Here is a 20,077-nt window from a genome sequence, read left to right on the forward strand (position 1 = left end):
ACCCCAGGAAAAGATTCTTAGACTGCCCTCCCCTCCCTCTTTCTTCAAATCCCTTAAGTGAGTTTTTGAAAAGGGACCTAGTCCAGGCAGGGAGCCAGTAGGGGGACTTCTGGGATTGGGATAGCAGGGCCTGGGGGAGGTGGCTTCAGTCTATTAGGCAGAAACTACTTGTCCTGGGTTGGTAGAGGCCTCTGGAGTCTGGGGAACAGAGGGTGGAGCGAAGGAGGCCTCCAGCACTCCGGAGCAATTGCTATAAAATAAACTCCATAATCAGGTAAATGCATTCGTGCGGGGGGATGGTTCCCGTGCAGCTGCGGACGTCCAGGCCGGAGGGGACCTGTCTAATCTCAAAGTAATGAAAACGTGGGTCCAATTACGATGGACGGCCGAGGCTTGGGCCATGGCCGGAGTTTGGGAGCTGGGCCTCTGGCAGCGGAATTAGAACATTTAAGCTGTCAGGCTGAATCCGGGAGAGGCCTGATTACCTGGTCCGCGAAGGGGCCGCTTTGGTTTGGTGTCGACTATAATTTCCTGGCCGCCAGCCGTGAAGCCACGGGCCACCTTCTCTCCCCTGCTATGGGGGTCCAGGCCTTGTCTTTCTGACCTCCACCCACCCCCAGACTGGCCCAGAGGGGTTGACCTGGGCCTCCCAAGCTGCGCACGTGGGGCAGAAAGGGAAACAGGTACCTGAGTGACACAGTCTGGTTATGTGTAACACGGGTTAAGGAAAGTGTGTACAGCGGCCGTATGCGAATGACACATACATAGGTACACGTGGTACGGATATACTGAGTGTCTGTAGATGATGTAAGACATGTCTACGTGGATTGTATGCAGCTGGTTTAGCGATGAGGTGTGCGAGTAAGTCGTGTACTTGGGCTGTATGTACAGGATATGGGCATGTGAGCGTGTACACAGGTTGTATGCGGTGTGTGTTCACAGTTGTGCGTGCCGGTCTGTAAGTACCGTGAGAGCAGGGAGCAAGTCTGTCATGCTAACTGCTATACCCCCAGCACCTAGATGGGTGCCTGGCTTGGTGGGTAGATATTGATTATATGAATGTTGAATCAAGTCATATCTATACAGTGGATGCATGTATTAAAGGAAGGAGCATGTGGAATCTGCGTGGATATGTTGTGCGTGTGTGCATGCGTGTGTGTGTGTGTGTGTGTGTGTGTGTGTGTGTGTTACCTGTCTCTCTTGTATAACATGGAAGCATGAGAAGTGGAATTGCGTCAAAGGCCTGAACTGTGTGGTCACACAGACCTGTGCTCGAGTCTTGCCTCCTCCACTTGTAGATTGTGTGACCTCGGGCAAGTCACTTAACTTCTCTCAGCCTGACTGTACTCATCTATAAGATGGATAATAGTAGTCACAGGTAACATTTGTTGAGCACTTACTATGTGCCTGGTATTGTGCTCTATATGCTTCTCAACAATTATTATCTTACTGACTTTTCACAGTAACCCTTGAGGTAAGGACGACTATTGCCTGCCCCCATTTTCAGATGGGGAAACTGAAGCTCACAGAGGTTAGACAGTGGGGAAGCCAGGACTCAACCCAGGCATTCTGATCGCAGTGCGAGCTTTTAACTGCTAGGCTAAACGGCTAGTACCTGTTGCAGAGAGTTGCCTGAAGGATTGAATAAGATAATCCGAGCGCCTATGCCTATGTCTGGCACATAGTAAGTACTGTGTAAATGTTATTGTTATTATTTGCACATGGTACGTGTAGATGGGATGTATCAAGTAGGTACAAGGGAATATGCAGGAGGTGTGCACGTAGTATAGCTGTACGAGAGAGGCATGTGTAGGTGTGTTTGTGGGTGTGTAGAGTGTAGGAACACATCTACTCAAGATTTATGGTACATATACTTGGGTATATGCACATAATGAACACAATACATGTAAATAAATGTATTATGATGCACGATATTGACAAGTGTTTTATGAAATTAGAAAAAACATACACTCGAGGTATGTGATATGTATGACCCGACATAGGGTATGACCCTATGTATGACCCTATGAATATGTGTGACCCTACATATGTATGACCCTATGTATGACCCTACATAGGGCTCTTCACATTGGGGTGCTCTGTGAATTGAAAAATATATGTAAATGAGGGTGATGACAGGTATCCGAGGTGCAGGCCTGGCCATACATGGGCACATGTGCACACAGCATAGCACATTCGTGTCCGTATAGATGTGGTACATATACTAGATATAGATATACATGCAGTGGATATATATACGGTACATACACAACACATTGCATGTGGTCTGGCAGGTGCACTTGTATGTGAAGGGCTTATGCATGGGGTGTATACAGGCACATTGATGTAAACAGTGTATATGTTTGTGCAATGCATATATTTGTGTAATGCATATACATCCTTTTGAGATATGTATGTTTGTGATTTATGTCCTGTGTGTCTTTGCTCAAATGTCACTTCAGTTAAAATATCCATAACCACTTTTATTTGAATTTTTATTTAAATTCTAGTTAACATACAGCGCAATATTGGTTTCAAGAGTAGAATTCAGTGGTTCATCACTTACATACAAACCCCCAGCGCTTATCATCACTAGGGCCCTCCTTAATACCTGTCACCTTTCTAGCCCATCCCCACCCACCTCCCTCCATCAACCCTCAGTTTGTTCTCTATTGTTAAGAGTCTTTTAAGGCTTGTTTCCCTCCCTCTCTTCTCCCCTTCCTGTATGTTCATCTGTTTTGTTTCTTAAATTCCACAGGTGAGTGGAATCATACGGTGTTTGTCTTTCTCTGACTTTTCTCGCTTAGCATAATACACTCTAGCTCCATCCACGTCATTGCAAATGGCCAGATTTCCTTCTTTTTGATGGCTGAGTAATATTCCATTGCATATTCCATTCCATCTTTATTCATAATTCATTATTCATTTATTGTTTGGTGGACATTTGGGCTCTTTCCACAGTTTGGCTGTTGTTGATAATGCTGCTGTAAACATTGGGGCACATATACCCCTTTGAATCTGTATTTTTGTGTCCTTTGGGTAAATACCTAGTAATGCAATTGCTAGATCTAGGGTAGTTCTTCCATTTTGAACTTTCTGAGGAATCTCCATACTGTTTTCCAGAGTGGCTGCACCAGTTTGCCTTCCCACCAGCAGTGCGTGACGGTTGCCCTTTCTCAGCATCCTCCCCGACGCAGTTGTTTCCTGTGTTGTTAATCTTAGCCGTTCTAGCAGGTGTGAGGTGGTAGCTCATCGTCATAACCGCCTTATTTAAAATAGACCTAATTTCCCATACCAGTCAGTACCTTCTTTATTTTGTCTAAAAAAGTATCACCTTTAAATATAGTGTGTGATTCGGGAATTCATGGTGTTTTCTCCCTCACTAGACCATAAGCGTCAGGAGACCAAGGGCTTTTTTTTCAGTTCCGTTGACTGCTGAAGCCCCAGTGCCTCGCGCAGGGCGCGGCAGGCTGGAGATGTCCAACCACGAATGAATCAACAAGTGGACGGCTGCGCGCCTGCAGTGCGGCCGGGTGGGAGCCGGCGGGGGCGGTGCGCGAGGTGGAGCTGAGACCTAGGCGCAGAGCCCAGCCTGGCGATCGCGACCTAGGGGAGGGCCACCGACCTCAGGCCTGCGTGCGCACGCACACGCCGGCTGAAGCTGTGCGCTCGCGCTCGGTGCACGTGGTGCACGTGTAATTGACGGACGCACACCAGCTGCCGCTGGGCCAGCGCCCGCTCACCTCCGGCCCTGCCCGTGGCTCTGCCCGTCCCCTGCCGTCTCCTGGGGCGCGACCCCGTGTACCGGCGCGGTGGGCCCAGGCTCCGGCCCATTTCCCGGCGGCCGCAGGGCGGGGAGCGGGAGCTGGGCTGCGGCGGGGCCGGGCGGCAGGAAGCGGCGCATTGTTCGCGGGCCGCAGCCCCGGGCAGGGAGTTCCCGGCCCCGCACGGACATAAAAGGAGAGAGCAGCGCCCGCGGAACGGCCGGCCGGCCGGCGGCCCCGCGCTCCGCTGACCCCGGCATCCGCTCCGGGCCCTCAGCCCGGGAGAGAGGAACGCGCCCCGCCCTTGCGGCTGGCCAGCCCGGGTTCGAATCCCGGCTCGCCGCCTCCCGAGCCTGCCTTTCCTCCGGGTACATTAAACGGAGCCGCTGGAAGCCCACCTCCGTCCCCGCCTCATTCAGTTTGCTTGCCCCGCTAAAAACCCAACCTTGTGCCGCAGTCCCTCGAGGAGAAAAGGTACATTAGTGAAACCCAGGTTGCAGGGGGGAATGCTTTACCTAATAAAGGAAACTTGCCGGTGTAGCTTGGGTGACACCCCTTTGTGCACATGGGTCTGCCCAGGCTTGGAGCCCCAAGGAGACCCTCTTCCGGGTGGAACTTTGCAGGCACCAGTGTGGGTGGGGGAAACTGAGGGAAGAGGGAAGCCGTGCTCAGGGTCGTCAACCACCAAAACCGTATCAAGCAGACTTTACAAATCCAGAGTCTTTCTGTCTGTGCTTAGAAGTATGGCCATTTTTGTGGTTGTTCACTATAAAAGTGATCCAGTGAACACCGCTCCTGGGTGTATCTTTTTGAACCGGCTTTATGCTTGTTATTCGTTTGACCCTCACATCCCCTCTGAAGGGGGGGCATGAGTTAACTGAGGCCCAGAGGTACAAGTACCTTGCCCAAGCAAGTTGGGGAAGGTTGGAGATGGGGGTGGGGTGCCCCTGGTCTGTTTTATCTGTTAATCCCAGCAACTCTGGCACCATAATTTTGGGTGGGGATGTATTTGCAGGAGGGTTAAGATCTAATCAGGGCAGGAAAAAGTAAGGGATTAGCAACCCCACCCCATTCCAGCCCACCCCAGCCCAGCCCACAGCCCTGAGCTTTGCCCTCCAGACTTGGACTGTGCTCTTGCCTCATTGGGAAGGAAAAGGTGGAATTGTCACCATTTCCATAGGAGCCCAGAGAGGTTAAGTGACTTGCACCAGGTCACACAGCAAATGGCTAGGAAGCCGAGGCCGTCCACCACAGCCAGACCTCTCCTTCCAGGGAGAACCCCCTCCCTGAATCCTGACATTTTGGGGACCTGTCTTGGGGTGCACCACTGGCCCAGGAGATTCTGATTACCGAGAAACGGCCTTCCCTCCACCCCTGCCCCCGCCCGGCCCTGGAACCCTACACCAGGGGTAATTGACATCAGATGCGGCTGTGACCCAAGGAATGCTCCCTAGGAACCTGGAAGCATTTATTGTCTGGAAGAGAATCCAGGGCCCTCTCTAGGCTGCCCTCCCTGCCTGGCTGTCTCCTCCCCAGGCGGCCAAAGGTGGATAGGGGCCCTGAGGAGCCTCTGGTGCTGCCCCGGGGTGAGTGCAGCCGGCCTTGATGAATACAACTGCTGAAAGCACCTTCCTGGCTTTCTCCTTCCTGGGGATACAGTTACAGGGGGCCAGACTTCCTGCCCAGCCCGCCCAGCTTCACCACGGCGGATCTGCAGGCTCTCTGGGCAGGCAGCTCCGCCCCCCACCCCCAGCTGGGATGCTGGCGGGCCCCCTCTCATTCAGAGTGCAGCTCAAATGTCACCTCCTCAGGGAGGCCCTCCCTGACCACCCTATATGAGCCAGCCCACCTACTGGCAGATTCTCCCTCCCACTCTGTTTAATTTTCTTTGTATCATTTAATCTCTAGCTGGTTGCTTCATCTGTTTTCTTATAATAATGATTATGTCCTGCACACAGACCCCTGCCTCCCAGAATGTGAACTGTGGAGGGCAGGGACTTTGTCTTGTCCACTGCTGTATCCCAGGGCCTGGAACCATGCTCGGCACATAGTAAATGTTCAGTAAATACCTACTGAATGAACAAAGCAAGAATAAACCCCTGCCTTAAGCCTCTGAATTTATAACTTGACCTTGAATCTCTGCTCTGAGCTGAGATTTATCATCCCTGATCTCCACCATCTGGTTTGTCTGGGATTCTCCACACTGATTCCACTCTGGTATAAAACTCCAGTTTCTGGGGCACCTGGGTGGCTCAGTCAGTTAAGCGTCTGACTCTTGACTTCAGCTCAGGTCATGATCTCGCTGTTCGTGAGTTCAAGACCTGCATTGGGCTCTGCACTGACAGTGTGGAGCCTTCTTGGGATTCTCTCTTTCCCTCTCTCTCTGGCCCTGCCCTGGGCTCTCTCTCTCTCTCTCTCTCTCTCTCTCTCAAGATAAATAAACTTAAAACATTTTTTTTTAACTCCAATTTCTGATGCTCACTCTCCTGCCTGGATTTTATTGTTTCAGGCTCTCATCTGGGAGCTCAGGACTGACCTCTGAGCTCACTTCTTTGATCTCCCCTGGCTCTGTGATGTGACTTTGGGCAGGTCTCTGGCCCTTCCTGAGCCAGCAAACGTCTTTAAACCGAAGCTTATATGGGAAGCCCAGTATATGAGACCGAGAAAAAGTTCACAAGGTAGGAAGGGGGCCTGAGCCCTGAGTACCTTGTCTTTCCATGTCCCCAACACACCTTTGCAGATCCCTAGAGCTTTGGAGAACATGGTTTGAAAACCCCGGATTCGATGATTTCTCAGTCTCTCTTGGGTCTCTAATTCTACAGTGCAATTACTTACATGTCTAGTCTTAAGCGCTCGCTTGGTCATTCATGTACTGGTCCATCAAACATTCATGGGCCACAGTTGTGTGCTAACCTGCCCTAATCCCTGTTCTCCGATGTCTTGTGTCCAGTTTCTGGTCTCCTTTCCTCATTCCGTAAGCAGTCCGGGAGCACAGCTCACGTGCCAGGGTCGTGAAATCTCAGAGAACTTGGGCAGGGCTGCCGCTGACTGGTATTACACCGTTGTGTGACTGAAGGAAAAGGCACCCCCTTTTGGGCAGATGCGGCCTTACTGGACGCAAGTTGACCAGCAGACAGTGCCCTTGAATGAAGAAAAAGGTGACTATGTTTCTGGCAGACGGAACCCCACATTTGGGTGCAGGCTGATTAGGTCCCAGGCCCCTTGCGTAGTGCATAAACTTCACTGGTGGCTCCACGGGTGTGCGATCTGTGTTTGGTTTAATGATCTAGTAACATCGTCTTTAAATTTTAAGTAATTTTTGAACGGGGTGGGGGCTGCACATTCTCATTTTGCAGTGGACCCCGCAAATTACGCAGCTAGTCCCGACTCGATACAAAGTCCTGGTTAGATAATAGCAGCCCCCATTACACCAGGGGGAAAGCAAAGCCCCAGCAAAGAGGAACTGCCTGCCAGTGTGGCCTGGTGGAGCTTGGCAGGGCTTGGGTGCCCAGAGGCTAGTCTGCCCGCTCCCAGCCGGGTGAGGCTGGACATACTCTGCGGTGGGGAAACCGGGCATGGTCCCCACCCAGAGGTGGTCAGGAGCAGGGGGAGAGATGTGCGTGAGCGTACTTAGAGCACGAGATCTTCAGAGCAAGAGGAAGTGCTCTTGGCTTGTTGGAAGTGCCTCGCCATAGCAAGGGCTTGGCGACTGAGGTGTGGGCAGTGTAGAAGATGGAGTGACTTTTTCCAGCGGGGGCTTTGGAGAAGCCTTCTCAAGGGAGGTGACAAGGGACCTGACAGTGAGGGATAAGAGGGCTTGAATTAGGAGGGGGGGGGGGGAAGGGCATTCCCAAGGGCGAGTCCAGCCTGGGCTGGAAGAGTGGAAGGATGTGGTCTGGGTGGGAGAAGACACAGGAGAGGTAGGGGGTGAAAGGCCTTGAACGTCAGGGTGAGGGGTCTGGACTGCATCCTCTGTGTGGGCTTGGGAGGGTCCTGCACCCCAACTAGAGCAGATCGGTATGAATCTGTTCTCTATGTCATACATGGGCACTTGGGATTTTGTAAAAAAAATAAACAAAGATGTCGCCTGTAAGAATATGTTTGAAAGTCATAGTAATGGGGGGGTGGAAAGCCAGAGAAGCAGTTCAAAGTCCCTCTGCCAGCTTCTGGCTCCCATGCAGGGCTGTACTCTTTGCAGGAGAGAAGCTGAGAGGGGCCGTGATGGCTCTGGATCACAGGCAGTATGTAGAACCCAGGACTCCTGCCTCCTAGATTGGGGGTCTTTGGATGCTGCGCCTGCAGGAACTCACATTTACAGGCCCCTGGGTGAAGCCGTTGGTCCACTTTCCCAGGTCTCCCCTCTGTCTGCAGCTCCAGCGCAGAGATGCTCCTTTTTCTTCCTCCTTCAGGGACTTTTCTCGGAAAAGGAGGCCTATGCTGCCACCTGGTGGCAACTGTGAGGTAGGTGAGGTGCAGCTTCCCTGCTCTGAAGCTTGCGGACCGTCCTGGTCTAGACAAAGGGCCCTGTGCCCTGGGGTGGGGCAGCCCTGGCTTTCGGGACTCTGGGACCATTAATGGTGGTATGGCCCACCCCATATCTGTTCTTTGTCTGTCTCACCCCATCTCAACGACTTGGCACCCTAACTGATCTTGAAGCCTGGGTGTTACCCTTGGCTCTGCCCACTCGCTTATTCCCTAAATCCAGTCTGTCTCCAAGTCCTGTCAAATCTGCCTTTGAGGGCACCTGGGTGGCTCAGCTGGGTTAAGCATCTGACTTCGACTTAGGTCATGATCTCGCTATTTGTGAATTTGAGCCCTGGCTCGGGCTCTCTGCTGTCAGCATGGAGCCTGCTTCAGATCCTCTGTTCCCCTCTTTCTCTGTCCCTCCCCTGCTCATGTGTGCACACTTTCTCTCTCTCTCTCTCTTTCTCTCTCTCTCTCTCGAAAATAAATAAACATTACCAAAAGTCTGCCTTTTAGGTAGACCTGGAACGTGTCCATTGCTCTCTATCCCTAAGACCAAGGCTCTGGTCCAGCCACCATTGTCCCTCCGCCCCACCCCACCCGGTCTGCTGCAGTAGCCACATTTGGTCTCCCCACCTGTTCTCTGTGCTGCATTCAGAGGGACCTTCCCGAAACCCGCAGCCACTCATGTCACTCTCTGCTCAAAACCACCAATCGCTTCCCATTCATCCCAGTACGAAACTCAGCTTCTCCACCGGGAAACCCATCTGGGAACCCTCGCCTGCAAACACCCCAGCCCCACGTCTCACGGGCACCCTTCGGCCTCTCCTAGTCGGACAGTACGGGACAGTGGTTGCAGGCTTAGACTCCGGTGCCTGACTGCCTGCTTTTGTCATTTGCCCACCGTGCACGCTCAGTCAGGTTACTTGCCTCAGTTTCCCAATCTGTAAACCAGGACTGATGGTAACGGTACCTACTTCAGGGTACTGAATGATCATGGGATCATGTGGGGCCAATGACAAGGTTGGAGAGCACAGTCTGTGCATAAGACTGCCCTCACTTCTGACACTACCTGCGAGTTTGGGGGGCCCCCCAATCCACCCTCAGGTCCAGCCACTTGCTAAAAGGCTCACAGAACCCCCTGAAAGCTCTTATACCTGTTGTGAAACGATACAGATTAGGATCTGCCCAAGGGGGAGATGCGGTAGGGCAGAGTCACGTAGGTCACATGGTCAGTGGTGGTGGCTGAGGCAAGACGACCCCGGAGAGACTTGCACTTGCAGCCATGTTGTCAGGGAATGTGTGCAGCCTGCCCAGCCCTGAGGGGACACCGGGCAGAGGAGGGTCTTGGAGGCAGCAGCAGAGACGCCAGGGAGGCAGATTTCAGTTCTACGTGTCCAAGGACCTTCCAAGAATGAAGGCTGCCTGGTGGGGACAGTGATCTGCTGCGGGGATGGGGACCCAGCCTGTCGGGAGGCCCAGGCGGGGCTGAAGGGGGGGGAGGGAAGCAGGGGCAGGTCCCCCTCCCTGCCTACCCCAGCTCTGCAGGGCCCAGACGGCAGTGGGGAGAGAGGGGCCGGGGAAGGAAAGCGGAAGGAAAAGCCAGCCTAGGCGGAGTTCAAGCCTAGGAGGAGTGAAGGAGGGCCCTGCCTTCCAGAAGCCTCTGCAGGGAGCTTGGATTCAAGCCTAGCTGTGTGTTCTGAGGAACAGGGCAGTCCCAGGATTCACATGGGTAGCCAGGGCTCACATGGGGAGCAAACTACTTGAATTTGCTCTCTTGGGCAGATGGGGCACACTCCAGGCCCAAAAAGAACCCCACCCTGAGAGCCTGCTGGGGAAGGTCTAAGGGCCAGGAGCCCTGGATTCTGGCTCCTTCTCCTGCTATCTGTCCTTGGGCAGATCTCCTTCCCTCTCTGGGCCACAGCCTCCTGATCTGTTCAGTGGAGGTTTGGGCCCAAGGATCGGAGTCCCCTTCTACAGAGAGACAGGCATCGGGGGCTTGGAGAGAGTGTGGGAGGGCACTGGAGGTCGGGCCAGGACTGGTCATAGCGGTATCTGTCCACAGCCTAGGAACCAGTCCTGCCCACCCCCTCCCCAAGTTCTACTCTGCCCACCACACCGACCACAGTGTCCTCTTCTCCTTTTCTATTTTCAGACCTCCTAGGGTTCTGAGGAAGCCCGGCCGGCGCCAGTCCAGGAACTCTGAGCTGCTGAGGGAGGCAGCCCCAGAGCGGTTAGATGTGCAGGGAGTCACGGGCTTAGGAGGAGGTAGTGGGGGCCTCCCTTCTGGGCTGGACAAGGGGCCTTTCTCAGGCTTGGCTCTGGCCTGGACCCCCAGGATGCTCTGGTTCCTGCTGGAGCCTGGACTGGTCAGGAGGCTGATGCACGGTAGGGCTGGGTGGAATGCATTCTTTTGGGCCCAGCCCAAAGGCTCACCTTGATCGAGACCCCGACAGTCTTGGGGCTGTGCCTGGCTGGGCAGAGAGCCTGCAGCCAAGGTCTCGTGGCTGGAATCTGGCTTCAGTCTGGCTAAAACCCGAGCCCTGTCCCTCACTGCAGCAGGCTATGTTGTAGGAGGGCCAAACCCCAGCTTCCTTCTTTCCCCAGGACTTTTGAGGGCCTCCCACTAATGCTCTCAGAATTGTCAGGAAGGCTTGGGGTCAGTGATGAAAGACCCTCATCAAAAGGGCACCCAGAATGCTTCTTGTATCTTTTCTTCCCCACCCCCCTTCCCCCCAGAGAATACATGTCACTATGAGACAGACAGACAGACAGACAGACAGACAGACAGGAAGGCACTGATCTGAGATGGTGTGGCAAGACAGATAGTTCCCTTGTTTGTGGAGATGGCTTCTGGTCTTATTGTCATTCCATCTACCAGCCAGATGGTCTGGTACCCAGACCTTCCTACTCTGGGTGCAGAGTCTGGAGTCTCTGGCTGATAGGGTCCTTTCTTGCCCCACTAACTCTACATGAGCTTTGGCAAGACCCTTGCAGTCTCTGGGGCTCAGTTTCCCTATCCATGAAACAAGAAGATTGACTGGAACTCCCTCCTAGTTCTATGTGTACGATTGCGATTTTCTGACCAGGGAAGCAGTTTTAGCTCCGGTTCAGCAGCCTCTGCCTGGGATGGCCTGCTGTTGCCTTGGTAGGGAGCAGGTGGAGAGAACAAAGGCATCTGTGCTCAGGAGAAATAGCTTCCCAGCCAAAGCGTGGAACATGAAGCAGATTGTGCCAGAAATAGAGACAGAGATGAAGAGGGACAGAGTCAGCAAGAGGGAGTTAGCAGCAAGAGAGATACTGAAAGAGGAAGAGAGTGTTGGGAGACAGAGATGAAGAGATAGGGCCACCACAGAGGCAGAGATATCACAGGGGGACAGAGAGAGTGAGAAACAAAGATACACAGATGCAGAGACCAAGACTGAGAGGTACAGGCAGGAACAGGGCAGCCATAAAGGATTGGATGGGCAGGAAAGCCAGTGACAGAGTTTTCTGCTCTTTGAGGTCTAGCCAGATCCTGTTGTTGCCCACACTGTGCCCAGGTCTGGTGGTCACTCTTCTGCCTGTGATATTTCCTCTGGGACTGGAACCCTGTGGCCTCCCAGTTTAAATGTCCTCTAGACATCATGCCCCTGGAGGTAGTGTGTGAAAAGATGAGAGCCCACATGGGCTTAGGATGTCTGATGCTACATGGTCTCAGGGCTTCATTAAAGGGTAGGGACAAATGGCAGAGTATCAGAGATGAATGAAGGTTATTACCTGCAGGAGGATGTGGTTAGGGTTGGGAGAAGAGAGCAGGAAGATGGAAAGTCCAAAGAAAACTCTCCCCATCTTTCTTTAAATGAGGCATTAACTTTGTGTCTGACTAGTTAGGAACTGATAGGAAATCTGGTACGTTGGTGGGGGGGTGGTGGTGAGGGTTGGAATGTAGGTATTAAGGGTTGGAAAGAAGGAGGAGATACAAAAGGAGAAAAACTGAGCTGGGCAGGATGGGTTTAGCTGAGTTGAATCATATTTAGTTGGGTCAAGCATGGTTGGTTTGGTTTGGGTGGAGCGGAGTTGTGTTATGTCATGTAGGGGTAGGTGAGGTAAACAGAATTCAGTTTGGTTGGATTGAATGGAAGTTGGGTTTGGGTCTGAGTGGAGCAGAGTTGAGATGGTTTGCTTTGAACTGAACTTAGTAGATAGAGTTAAGCTGAGTTGGGTTGTGCTGAGTGGAGTTGAGTTTGACTGAATCGGGATAGGATGGATTTGGTGGGGTAAGTGGAAGTAAGTTGAGTCGGGTTGACTTGAGTTGAATTTAGGAGAATTGTAGTGGGTTGCATTGAGTTGAGTTAGGTTGGGTTGGTCTGAATAAAAAAGTTTAAAAGACTCCAAGTAGTTTGGAGTAAGGAGGATGCAGTGTAATCCAAATCATGTTGCCAGGCAAGGAGGATGAAGTGAAATGCCAAGGAGAGGCCTGGTGAGGGGAGATAAGCCAGGCTGAGATCTAAGCAGATCTGTGAGTTGGAGGTGGTTTGGCATATAAATGATCTCAGTGTCTCTCCATCCTTTACCTCTCTGTACCTCCACTGTGTAGAGAAAGGCTCACTAAGGCTGTGATTTGCATCCTGCCGTTAGAAGAAGGGAATATAAAAATCTCATTGAATGTGTGCAGGTGTGTGTGCGTGTGTGTGTGTGTGTGTGTGTGTGTGTGTGTGTTGAGAACATTTAAGATCTACTCTGTTAGCGACTTTCAAGTATACAGTACAGTGTTATTAGCCATAGTTACCACAATGTACATTAGATCTTCAGAACTTATTCATCTTATGACTGGAAGTTTCTACACTTTGACCATCACCATTTCCTCCACTTGCCAGCCTCTGGCAACCGCCAATCTACATTCTGTTTCTGTGAGTTTGGTTTTTTTAGATTCTGCGTGTAAGTGAGATCAGACAGTATGTGTCTTTCTCTGCCTGACTTTACTTCACGTAGCATAATGTCTTCAAGTTTGTTGTTGCAAATGGTGACAGTTCCTTCCCTTTTTATGGCTGAATAATATTCCATTGTGTGTACATGCCCCAAAGAATATTAACTCCTGCAGAGAAGGAGTTCTTTTTGTGTGAAACCCTGGCAAGATTTTTTTAAAGGAGAATGAAGGGGGAGAGCAAAGGCCAGAAGGTTATCCCTGTTAGTCTCTCTTTTTTTAAATGTTTTTATTTATTTTTGAGAGGGAGAGAGAGAGAGGCAGAGAGAGAGGGAGGCAGAGGATTCAAAGTGGGCTCTGTGCTGATAGCAGGGAGCCCGACGTGGGGCTTGAACTCACAAAATGTGAGATCATGACCTGAGCCAAAACCAAGAGTCGGACGTTTAACCGACTGAGCCACCCAGGCATCCCCTTCCCTGTTAGTCTCTTAACCCAGCTCTCGGGTGGCAGCCTTTCAGGAAAAGGAAATGTAGCATTTATTGAACACCTACTGTACACTAAGTATGTTTGCATCCATCAGCCTTTTAAATCATCACAAAATCCCTCTTTTTCTAGCGGAGCAATTGTGACCCAAGGAATTTAAGCAGCATGGTCAATGTTGACCAAGGTCAAGAGCCAGTGTGATGCAGACCCAGGTGGGTGTGTGTCTAAAGTCCACATCTTTTCCTTTCTGCCAAGAGGGCAGGAGGACATCTAAAACGCATCAGCAGGCAAAGAAGGTGAGAGGATGTGAGGAGCTAGAGTGGGTGGGGGTATTGGGAGGGTGAGGAGGAGGGAAGCTGAGGGACAGGGCACCCAGAGATGCCCTGTTAATCAGGGCCTGGTCATGGTACCTCAGCTAGGCAGCAGGGCCAGGTGCTGGTTTATGGACCTTAGCATTTGGGAATTGAGATCCTCCTAAGGATCTAGGCACACGGGCCTGGCAAGGAGATTCTCATGGCTCTTTCCTTACCCTCTGTCTTCTGTTCTTCTGAGGCTCACCCCACCCCCTCCCCGTCTGAGAGCTCCGTGAGACCAGGAGGCTCCAGCAGCCCACCCGGAGGTTGGCCCAGATGTCATCTCGTGATTATTTGTAGGATGGGTGGTGTGGAACTGAAAGAAATCACAGAGCAGTGAGGCCACTCCTGTGCTCTGGCTGCGAGATGCCCCGAGGAAAGAGCCCATTCCTGTCCCCAAGGTGGCCTGGGGGAGGGGAGCAGGCCTGGGGACTCTGGGGCGCTCCTTTCTGGCTGTGGGCAGGCAGCTGACCAGTCCTCACTCACCACCCAGTTCTTTCATGTGGTCCTGTGGTCCTGGCCACGTGGCCGGGCCTCTTCCCTCCCAAACCCTTGAGTCTCTCTCACACACACACACACACACCACAGAGCACTGGACAGCCCAGTGAGAGCCTAGGTTGGATGGAAGGGAGATAGGTCCTTCATGGCTGTGGGGTCAGGACAACCGCTCCCTTTCTGGGTGTTCTGAGAGGTTGGAATCCCTGCAGCTCCTTCATTCACTCATTCATTTATTCCTGGCTTAAAAATGGGTATTTGCATGGGATGCAAAATGCAGAGAAGCCAGAGTCTGATATTTCGGAGTTGCAACTGAACAACCAGTAGACCTTAGCCAGGTCATCTCAACTCCATGAGCCTGAGCTTCCTCATCTGTAAAATGTGCATAATGTTCCCTCCAGGGTACTGGAGGCAGTCCAAGGAGGTGACAAACTCATAGTGTTTGTTAACTGTAAACTCCTGAACGCATGTGTGTGTGTGTGTGTGTGTGTGTGTGTGTGTACGCGTAAATGATAGTCATTCACTTATTAATTTTTTGGCTCATTTATTTAAGAAACATGGGGTGCCTGGATGGCTCCGTCGGTTAGGCATCCAACTTCGGTTCAGGTCATGATCTTGCGGTTGGTGAGTTCGAGCCCCACATCGGGCTCTGCGCTGACAGCTAAGAGCCTGGAGCCTGCTTCTAATTCTGTGTCTCCCTCTCTCTCTGCCCCTCCCCTGCTCGTTCTCTCTCTCTCTCTCTCTCTCCCAAAAATAAACACTAAAAAAAGAGAGAAAGAAACACTGATACACTGCTTAGTAAGCATCAAACAATGTGCCAAGCACTTTATAAGCATTAACTCATTCAATCCTCAACAACCGTATGACGATGGTACTAATATTTTCCCCATTTTGCAGAGGAGGGAATTGAGGCACGGAGGAGTTAAGTAATTTGCTCAATGCCATATAGCTAATAAGTGGTAGAGCTGGGATTCATACATAGTCCTGCTTGACTCCAGACTATTTGACTATTTCATTCATTCATTCATTCATTCGTCATTTATTAAGTGCTTTCTCTGTGTCAGAGAAAGTCTGAGTCCACAGAAAGCAGCCAGACTTGGTCATTGTGGTATTGTGGTTCCCTTGCAGAGCCAGTGATAGCCTCCTAGAGGGGAAAGAGTTGGAAATGCATGGGCAATGTTTGGTTGTTGCCATTACTGGGCTTAATATTAGCCAGCTAAACTTCCTGCCCTGTGTGGGGCAATCCTACACAGAATGTCAATAGTGCCCCGCTAGAAAGCATTCAAGAAAACAGCACAGGTTTTGGATTCATTCCAGACCTGGATTGACTCCCAGCCCTGCCATTCCAATACTTGTGATTTGGACAAGGTTGCTTCACCTCTCTGAGCCTCGGCTTCTGCCTCTGAAAAGTATGATTGGAGAGATGATGTCTGTCAAGTGCCCAGCAATGTCTGGCATGCCTTGAAATTGTTCAGCAAACATGAGCATTCTTTCCTGCTCAAGCAAGTACCAGGAAGTACAGAGAAGCAGCAGCTTTGGACACCAGCATCCCTCCGTACCCTTCTCCCTCTCTCTTGGGGAGGCCCTGAATCGCACAGGTAGGAGTACGCTCACCCATCCTCGCAGCTCTTTCCTTTTCTCTCCATCCAGGCTCAAGCCAAAGGCAGGAAAGCCTCCCTTCCCACCAGCCCTGAGGCTTCAGGCAAAGGCCACTCACCTCTCTGAGCGCTGGTTTCCTTGTCGGTCAAATGGAGAAATAGAGTGCAGCTCCTTTTGCCCCCTTGCCCTGCACTCCTTCTCTCTTCTTTTGATAACAGCATCCAGTTTTCTTTGGGGGAACATCTCTCTCCCATTCTTCGTCCACATGGGTACACGGTCTGGGACTCTAGGACTGAGAATCAGGATGTTCCGTCTTCCTGGTCAAAACATTTGGTTTAGGGATGGGTGCATGAGCTAAGCTAGAGCAATCAGAAGTGTCCAAAAAAGAAGCATTCTCCTTTCATGTGGGATTGGGGCACTAGGGCAGCGTGAGTCTGGCTGGAGGAGCCTGAGTGCTTGGGGAGCACCTGCCAGACAGTGATGCCAACAAGAGGGGAAAAAAGGATGAGCGAGACAGACAGAGACAGAGAGAACCTGACACCTGTATGCAGCCATACCTGGCCCCAAATTTTCAGCTTGGGAGCCAACACTTCCCTTCCTTTTGCCAAAAGCAGTTGGAATTGGGTATCTGGCATTTGTCATGAAACTAATCCTGACTTATTCAGGGCTAAAAACGTTTTTTGTCAAGAGACTGCTGTGTGGCTCAAAAGAGATGATGATGTCAGTGAAAATGTTTTCTTACACTGTGTGCGACTCCATGACGGTAAGTTATTAACGAGGTGCTAAAGCAGGAGCCCGCGTTCCCTGCCAGTGATGAGTCAGCCCACTTCTCGCTGAAAGGCTCAGGAAAATGCACTCTTAAGGCTCTTGCCTGAGAACTGAAGGCTTGTTTAGAAGCGCGCCTTCTTGCCCACTGAATGTTCAGTCTCCTCAAAGGATGAGATGTCCTTGTGTTGGGGGCACAACTGTTACGAATGTGACTCGTTCCAAGGCTGGTCATTTTACAAGAGGCTATAGGGCACAGAGAAGAGGTACCTGGCCTGTTTGGGGCAAGTCCCTCTTTTGCTCTGGGTCTCTGAGTCTGTCACCTGAGGGGGGTGAGTGGTTTGGACCTTGTCTTAGGCAGCTCCTGGCTCTGACCTTCTGCAGACCTGCAATTCTCAGACCCTAACCTGGGACAAAAAAGGCCTGTTCGTTGCTGAATTCTGCAGCATGTACTTGTTAGACTCTCCAGAGAAGCCCACGTCAGAAACCACAGCCCACACCGGAAAGAGACCCCTCAGAGTCTGGCAGACATTGGAGGTTGACAGGACCGACCTCCATTTCCAACACCCAGTCCTTCCTGCCCGATCGAAAACTCGATTGCCCATTCTCCTTCGCAGCCAAGCGAGGTCATGTGACACAGTTGTGGGGAAAGATTAGTGGAACTCGGCTGGGGCTGCCTTTCCCCTTTCTACCCCCTTCCTGCCTGGAAGGAGGCCTGAGCACACAAGCCATTCTGGGATGACACAGCAGAGCTGAAAGATGGGGAGAGCCTGGAGCCTGATGGTGTTACAGAGCGGCCACCGAGGCCTGGCGTCTCACCTCTGGACTGCTGGTTGTTGAGAAGAATCCCCTCCTCTTCCCCTCCAGCTTCCATGTGTGTCATATTGTGGCCAGACGCACTCCAGGGGCACGAGGCTAGCACTTGACTGCAGCCATTCTCTCTTAAATTCTTCTTGGCGTCTAGAACAAGTGCTTTCACCTCTGGGGCCACGCCGACAGACCCGGATTGGTTATATAATCATTAATTACAATAATTCCGCCAATAATGATCGTTTTCTGAGTGCCTCCTGAGTGCCAGGAATTTTGCTAAGTCGTCCCATCCTCACAGGGGTCCCAGGAAATACATATTATTATTGTTCTTATTTTCAGATGAGGAAGCAGTCTCAGAGCCGAGATACGACAGGCCCCCAGGCATACGGCAAGAGTATCATAGCTGGGCTCCGAATCCAGGTCTGACTGACTTCAAAAGCTCTGCCCCCTCCGCGCCCTCCCTCCCCACCTCTTCAGCACATGTAATTCAGTAGGTTTATTTAACAGGCCAGGAAACTGAGGTCCAAGAAGGTGAGTGAGTGCAAAGTCACATGGTGAGTCCAGGAGGTTGTGTCTCTAGAAACCAGATCTTCTGGGTTTCCCTATCAGGGAAATTGAGTTTTTGATTAGGCAGGAAGGACTGGGTGTTGGAAATGGAGATCTTTCCAGGGCAGCTGCTGCCAGGTGAATGATAAATCTGAAGGCCAGGCTAAGGTCTGGGGCCGTGGGAGCTATTGAGTTTTTTAGGGAGAGTTAGGAGGGTGTTTCACATACCAAAGGAGGACTATGAAAACAGCTCCTTTTCCTTCAACTGGTGGAGGGGGAGAGGTATGCAGAAACCGACACTTTACAGCCCCAGCAACCTCCAGAGTAGCTGCTGTCTCTTTGCAAGACGATGGTTCTTTCCCCAGCTTGGTTCCTCCTGCTCTTCCTCCCCAGGCGGCTGGGCCCCCAGATCTCAGGAGCTGATGTCTGATGCTGTGCAGATTACGTTGTTGGTGGGGGCGGGCTGGGGAGGATGCCCGTGGTGTGACCACTGGGCCATCCTGTGCTGATCCGATGGCGTCAGCTGCCTAATGCTGAGGTCTGTAGGACAGGGGACCCTGCAGTGGAAACTCCCCAGATGAGCTTGGAGACTCTCCACTCACCACCAATCTCCTGCTTGTTTATCTGTCTTCTTGGCCTGCCTCCGCCAGGATCTGAGTGTTTGTTTTAAAGATTCAGGGCTCAGGATCCAAGAGAGCCAGGGATGAAGTAGATAGTTAGGCTTGCAGACGTCAACATCAAAGAGGCCAGAGCTCCAAGCCCAGCTCTACCACCTACTAGCCTGTGGCCTTTAGCAAGTCATTTTTATTGTTTACAAAAATGGAGAAAACCTGTCTCATGGAGCTGTTCTGAGTTATAGAATCGGTGGTGCACCTGAACCCTCGGCGTAATGTCTGCCACACAGCAGGTGTTCCTGCGGGGGTTGTAACTCCCCCCCCCTCCCCCATCCTCCTCTTTACTGCAAGATCTAGGGAATTCTTTGAGTCTCAGTTTCCTCTTTTCATAATGGAGCTGTTGTGAGGATTGCAGTGGGAAAGGGGTGTAAACAGCTGACCATCACCCATCGTGCATTTCCACTTTCTCTTCATGAACTCCAAACACGGGCTGGCTGTGCTGGGCCTTAGGTGTGCCGAACCTGGTATCCAGAACAAAGGCACCGGACCTTGAAATCTAACCTTTACTAGTTGTACAACCTTGTGTAAGTCATTTCAGCTCTCCAGGCCCCGCTTTCTTTTCTCTGTAAAACGGAGGTGATAATATAAGGCTGTTGAGAAAAATCACATGTGATAGTGCCTGCAAAACACATAGCACTCTGCCTGCCACGTAGTAGGTACTCAAGAAATAGCAGCGATTTTTATTATTGTCGCCAATGCCCAACGCTGGCCTGGCACTGGTAACGTAGGTTCAAAGGAGGAAGAGAAGTTTGCAGGAAACCCTCCCGCTCAGGTAAGGAACAGCAGGGAAAGCAAGCAAAGTATTTACATTGAGCTCCTCCTGGAGGCTGGACAAGCTCACACGGACCATCTTCTTTTGTCTCACGGTAACTCTTGCAAGAGTAGAATTATTAACCCCATTTTACAGATGGGGAAGCTGAGGCCCAAGAGGGGCGGTTGGCTGCCCAAGGTTGAGTTTAGAGCTGATGAGGAGTTTGGGTGAGGGTGGGGGAGATGGGATTTAAGGAGATGCTGGGTTGATTCCAGAGCCTTCCTGCCTGTCTGCAAAGCTGCCTCCAGAGGTGGGGCTGGGTGCGGCCGGGTCCCTGTGTGATTCAGGTAAGAGTCAACTCTGGATTTCCAAATAGTGGGTGGGGCCTAACAGGGATGAGACCTCTCCAGGGGCATTGAAATCTAGGCCCTGGTGTGGGTCTCTGGTAGGGTTGCCAGGAGCCAGAG

This window comes from Herpailurus yagouaroundi, unplaced genomic scaffold, assembly GCF_014898765.1.
Source record: "Herpailurus yagouaroundi ecotype Mexico unplaced genomic scaffold, PumYag 160, whole genome shotgun sequence".
Classification (NCBI taxonomy): Eukaryota; Metazoa; Chordata; class Mammalia; order Carnivora; family Felidae; genus Herpailurus; species Herpailurus yagouaroundi.